Source organism: Caretta caretta, chromosome 3 (assembly GCF_965140235.1).
Source record: "Caretta caretta isolate rCarCar2 chromosome 3, rCarCar1.hap1, whole genome shotgun sequence".
NCBI lineage: Eukaryota > Metazoa > Chordata > Testudines > Cheloniidae > Caretta > Caretta caretta.
The window spans coordinates 212,045,385-212,051,567 of NC_134208.1; the positions used below are offsets into that span (position 1 = coordinate 212,045,385).

Here is a 6,183-nt window from a genome sequence, read left to right on the forward strand (position 1 = left end):
CTTTGCTGAGCAAAGCCACTCGCACCCTGCCTCTCCATCCTGTCCATTTCCCACCAGTGAGCTGGTACAGGCCTTACATGCTTGCCCACCTTGGTGTGGGGCAGGGTAAGTAGCCCTAGACCGTCAAAGGTAATACCTCACTGGGAGTCACCTTCAGACATCTTTCCCCACCTCTGGGAGATGGACCAGAGATGCCCACATAGGGCCCAAGTTTAATAAAGCACATAAGGGTCCCAGCCTGGCTACATAGGACAGAGAAGGTGGTGCAGCTAGTGACCACTACATCTCTACTGTCACCTGCTCCTTGACCAACTCACACTATCTTAACAGCTGGGAGAAACAGACCTACACAGGGTCACGCATGGCTCCTGGGCCAGAGACTGCCTCTCCCAGCAGGGAGTATTAGTCCCCAGCAGACTTTCCCCTCAGTCATGAAAGGCAAGTATGACCAGTGTACACCTCCAGCCTGACTGAGCACCCTACTGTGCCATGGTCACAGGTGGGATGCTAGGAAGCAGGCACATGTGCCTGTCCATTAGAGGTGCCAGGTCTCTACTACCTCCCCCTGCAAGGGCCTGCACACTGGGGCCTACTCCCTGAAAATGGCCTCTTGCTGCTCTGCTCTGGCCACCAGGCACTTAATACATAACTTCAGGGAAGCAGGCAGCTCCTGTCAGCTCTAGATTAGAGACGGCAGCAAGTCACTTTCCTCCATCCCAGTAAAGCTGTACACAGCATGACCCATCTATGCACAGAGAACCATTTACACCAGGTCTGCATCCCCACGGGTTTGTACTCCTGCCCATGTCCTGTGAAGGAAAACAGTAGGAGGACAGAATTCAGAGTAGCAACCAAGTTGGTCTGTATCCGCAAAAAGAAAATGAGGACTTGTGGCACCTTAGCGACTAACAAATTTATTTGAGCATAAACTTTTGTGAGCTACCGCTCACTTCATCGGATGCATTCAGTGGAAAATACAGTGGGGAGTTTTATATACACAGAGAACATGAAACAATGGGTGTTACCATACACACTGTAACAAGAGTGATCAGGTAAGGTGAGCTATTACCAGCAGGAGAGCGGGGGGGGGGGGGGGGACCTTTTGTAGTGATAATCAAGGTGGGCCATTTCCAGTAGTTGACAAGAACGTCTGAGGAACAGTGGGGCTCTGTCAATCTGTTTTTTCACTTCATCAGGTGGGTATTGTAGTTTTAAGAATGCTTGATAGAGATCTTGTAGGTGTTTGTCTCTGTCTGAGGGGTTGGAGCAAATGCGGTTGTATCGTAGAGCTTGGCTGTAGACAATGGATCGTGTGGATGAAAGCTGGAGGCATGTAGGTAGACATAGCGGTCAATAGGTTTCTGGTATAGGGTGGTGTTTATGTGACCATCGCTTATTAGCACCATAGTGTCCAGGAAGTGGATCTCTTGTGTGGACTATCAAGTATTCTTACAACTACAATACCCACCTGCTGAAGTGAAGAAACAGATTGACAGAGCCAGAAGAGTACCCAGAAGTTACCTACTACAGGACAGGCCCAACAAAGAAAATAACAGAACGCCACTAGCCATCACCTTCAGCCCCCAACTAAAACCTCTCCAACGCATCATCAAGGATCTACAACCTATCCTGAAAAATGATCCCTCACTCTCACAGATCTTGGGAGACAGGCCAGTCCTTGCTTACAGACAGCCCCCCAACCTGAAGCAAATACTCACCAGCAACCACACACCACACAACAGAACCACTGACCCAGGAACCTATCCTTGCAACAAAGCCCGTTGGCAACTGTGTCCGCATATCTATTCAGGGGACACCATCATAGGGCCTAATCACATCAGCCACACTATCAGAGGCGCATTCACCTGCACATCTACCAATGTGATATATGCCATCATTTGCAAGCCCCTCTGCCATGTACATTAGCCAAACTGGACAGTCTCTACGTAAAAGAATGGACACAAATCAGACATCAAGAATTATAACATTCAAAAACCAGTCGGAGAACACTTCAATCTCTTTGGTCACTCGATTACAGACCTAAAAGTGGCAATTCTTCAACAAAAAAAACTTCAAAAACAGACTCCAACGAGAGACTGCTGAATTGGAATTAATTTGCAAACTGGATACAATTAACTTAGGCTTGAATAAAGACTGGGAGTGGATGTGTCATTACACAAAGTAAAACTATTTCTCCATGTTTTATTCCCCCCCCCCCCCCTACTGGAAATGGCCCACCTTGATTATCACTACAAAAGGTCCCCCCCCCCCCCCGCTCTCCTGCTGGTAATAGCTCACCTTACCTGATCACTCTCATTACAGTGTTTATGGTAACACCCATTGTTTCATGTTCTCTGTGTATATAAATCTCCCCACTGTATTTTCCACTGAATGCATCCGATGAAGTGAGCTGTAGTTCACGAAAGCTTATGCTCAAATAAATTTGTTAGTCTCTAAGGTGCCACATGTCCTCCTTTTTTTAGTAGGAGGACAGGCATGGAGAGTTGGCCAAAACGTTAGAGACGAGACAGAGAAGGAAGAAAGAAAATAAACACAACATGCGGACACTTCCCAGGATCCAGCTCTCCAGCAGGGAAGACATTACTGCGTGTCCTGTTGCACAACAGTCTTTGTCATAGGGAAGTTATCTTCCTGTACAGCTACAGCTCATCAGGGGCCTTTTCTTAGAAACCCAGACTGGAACAGGGGTTAGCCAAACCCAGACTGGAACAGGGCTCGCTGCCTCCCAAGCACCCCTTTGTGGCCTGGGGTGGGTCTGCAGGGCCCAGCCTCATTTTCTCTTTCTGCTCCAGGCCCTTAAAAGGTAAGACCATCACAGCATTCCCTGTCTGGGGTCCATGTCAATAAAACCTTCACCTCAGTTCCAAGCTAAGCACAGCCCCTCATCCCTGAGCATCTCCTTTTCCGACAGAGTTCAAACACTCCTCTTTCCTGGAGTCAAGGGTCCCCAGCCCTCATTCCCAGAGTTGGGTTCAGTTTACCCTCTCGCTCCTTGTATCTGGAGCTTGCCTTCCCTGAGATGGGTTCATTCCTTTTCCCCTGACAGGAGCCATTCTTGCTCCTTGCAGTACACACCTGCAGCTACTTCCTTACCCCAGCTACAGCATCTCAGCCATCTGGCCTGCCTGGCCCTTCCAGCCCCACGGAGCTGAAGTTCGGCTCCTTTCCTTAGGGACTACCCCAGGAACCTGTTCCTCATATCCCAAGTTCTGGCCTGAGTTAATCATAGGACCTCCTTGGTTCTTATTCATCCTCCCAACCTGAGGAGGAAAGCTCAACGTGTTTCGTGTGAAGCTTAACTGTTCTAGCTGTGGACCTCATCCTACATATGGTGACAGCACTTGTATGTATAAGAATCTGAAAGGCTGAACCTTCCAGTAGTATAAAAACAATGCTGTTGGACAGACAGTAAATGTACTGCAGACAAGACCAGCTCCAGTCATCTTCCCAGATAAAAATGTTTAACCTTGTCTTAGCAAAAAATACTTTGTATAGTTACACAATTTTTAGCCAACTTTTTTAATTCAAAGAATATTTAAATTAAAAGCCACAGATTGGCTGCACATTAAATATAGGGCAATTACTGTTTGAAATGTATCAACATGAGAGATCTTTGGTTATTGCTTGAAATATGAAATAAGTTCAATAAGAAAGGTATTTTATAAGAAATTTATTAATAATGTGGAGCTTCCCTGGAAGTTGTTATTGGGGAAAAGAATAATTACTAATAAAATTCAATCTCTTCACTTTAATGTCAAGTCTTACTTTCCACATTATTATCCTAATTCATAAGGATTTTTGGTTGCTTGTTTACATATTTACTATGAAATAAGTGATTTTTATGTCCTTACATAGTATTTGTAAGCCTTGCCATTGGGATAAGGCTACTGAACTAAAAAGGTAAACAGGATGAGGCAGTGAAATAGTTGTCTACTCCATAAAGCCTCCATTGCACACACCACGTATTAGAAAATGGTTATAGGGAAAAAATCCTGTGCCTGTTTCCTCATCTGTAATGTGGGGATGACAACATTCCTTTGAATTTGTGAAGAGCCTTGCTTAGGAGCTAATCAAGCAATTCCGATGATGTTAACACACCACTCCAGTTCTCACACAGATGCCCTGGAAGGCTATTTGTCATGGTGCAGTTAGAAGCTTCAAATACTAATTAATATTTACTGGAAAACTTGTTTGTAGTGCAGACTTTCTGTTCAGTGATTCCAAAAAGCTCTGATCTATAGACAGAAATCTGTTCTTTAGTCTACTGGACCAGTAAAGGGTTTGGCCCTGGTCCTGCAAACACTGTGCACAGTGCTCTATCCACACATGCAATTGCTGGGTGTTTCTGGACCCAGGACTGTCCCCAGACCCTGGGACACATGCAGAGAACAGCCTTAAAGCCAGATGGTCACATGGTAGCGTTACCAGGGAACTGCTGAGGCGACACTCCGGGGAGCGACCCTGTCCCTCTGGCTGGAGCCTGCAAAACTCCAAATAACCTGAAACCAAAGCTGGAAAGAACCAGGCGGACATAAGGTACGGCAAGGTGGGGACTCTATACGTATATCTATTATGGGGGGGGGAGGAGACAGCAATTTTCATGATGCATTGCGCCTCGCCGCTCGAACTGCCATGAGATATCGGGCCCTGCGCGGCGCCGCACCTTAATCTGTTCTTCTCACATAGCCGTCACGGTGCAATAAGCAGCATCAGGGCGGCGCCGCTTGCTCCTCCGACCTTGGTTAATGGCGGCACTCCCAAGTCGCAGCCTCTCACGGTCACTCCAATTCCTCGTCTACTGACCGGAAGTGAAGTTGACCTGGTAGGTGCTCTAATAAGGTCCCACTGGGAACAGTGACCGGAAGTTGCCCGGCAAGCGCTCTAATAGTGTCCCACTGGGAACAGTGACCGGAAGTTGACGGCAAGTGCGCTAGTAGTGTGTGTCCCATTGGGAACAGTGACCGGAAGTTGCCGGCAAGAGCGCTAATAGTGTCCCACTGGGAACAGTGACCGGAAGTTGCAGGGAAGTTCTCTAATAGTGTCCCACTGGGAACAGTGACCGGAAGTTGCCCGGCAAGAGCTCTAATAAGGTCCCACTGGGAACAGTGACTGGAAGTTTGTTTGCCTCGGTAAGTGCTCAACTTGACCTGGTTCTGCGACTGGGGGAACTGTTGGAGACGGGGGTGGAAGCGGGTGGAGATGGATGGGATTAAGAATGGGGGCTCCTGGTGAGGACTGACAGTGGATTGGAGTGCAGGAGGTCCGGGGTGTTGGGTGCCTGGGGTGTCCGGCAGCAAGCTGGAGCCACAACTCCCTGGTGCACTGGGCAGAGCAGGGACACCACAGACATCTGCCGTGGGGCCGCAACAGCTGACGGGAGATGAGAGGTTTCAGAGTAGCAGCCGTGTTAGTCTGTATTCACAAAAAGAAAAGGAGGACTTGTCGCACCTTAAAGACTAACCAATTTATTTGAGCATAAGCTGTGAGCTGTAGCTCACGAAAGCTTATGCTCAAATAAATTGGTTAGTCTCTAAGGTGCCACAACTACTCCTTTTCTTTTGATGGGAGATGGAGGCAGTGGACATTGCACTATATCTCCCACAATGCACTGCTCAGCTCCGTTTGTAGCGGGGGAAATTGGTGCTTCCTAGCGGAGCCATACAACAGCCGTCGATGCCTAGAGATACGCATGCATGTAGAAGGTAGCACACACGCAGGCACATGTGTATAGCCTGCACCATGTACACATGCACATTAGAACGATTTGCACCTGTGTATAGTGTGCATCATAACCCCAAGAGAAAAAGGCACACGTGTGTAGCATGCAACACACAGTATCAAGCTATGTATACGTCTAGCATGCACCACACATGTGATACAGCAATATACACGTGCATAGCATGCAACACACACACACACAGAATACAGAGTAATGCATGCTTGTATAGCATGGACCAGACGCACGCTTTGAGGAATATAGCCATTGTGGGATGTAATGCCTGTGGACAGCGAGATTGTTGGCTCAGACTGTGTAGACGACTGTGGTGGCAGGTTTTGAAGGTAAATGTTTAAGTCTACATTCCTTAGGGACTAATAGCACAAAAGGCCATGTGCTGATACTGTTAAGCTGGCGGGCTGTTACATTCTGAACCAACTAGTGCT

At 47.6% G+C, this 6,183-nt stretch overlaps 1 long non-coding RNA gene across 1 annotated transcript in view; it reads left to right on the forward strand.

Annotated features, from left to right (window-relative positions):
- The first annotated feature begins 4,782 nt into the window (after positions 1-4,782).
- The window catches only part of LOC142071672 (uncharacterized), a 1,712-nt gene continuing 311 nt past the window's right edge, over positions 4,783-6,183 (forward strand). The window contains exon 1 of the long non-coding RNA XR_012667905.1: positions 4,783-5,150. This is a non-coding gene — a long non-coding RNA (uncharacterized LOC142071672). The remainder of the gene's footprint in view (positions 5,151-6,183) is intronic.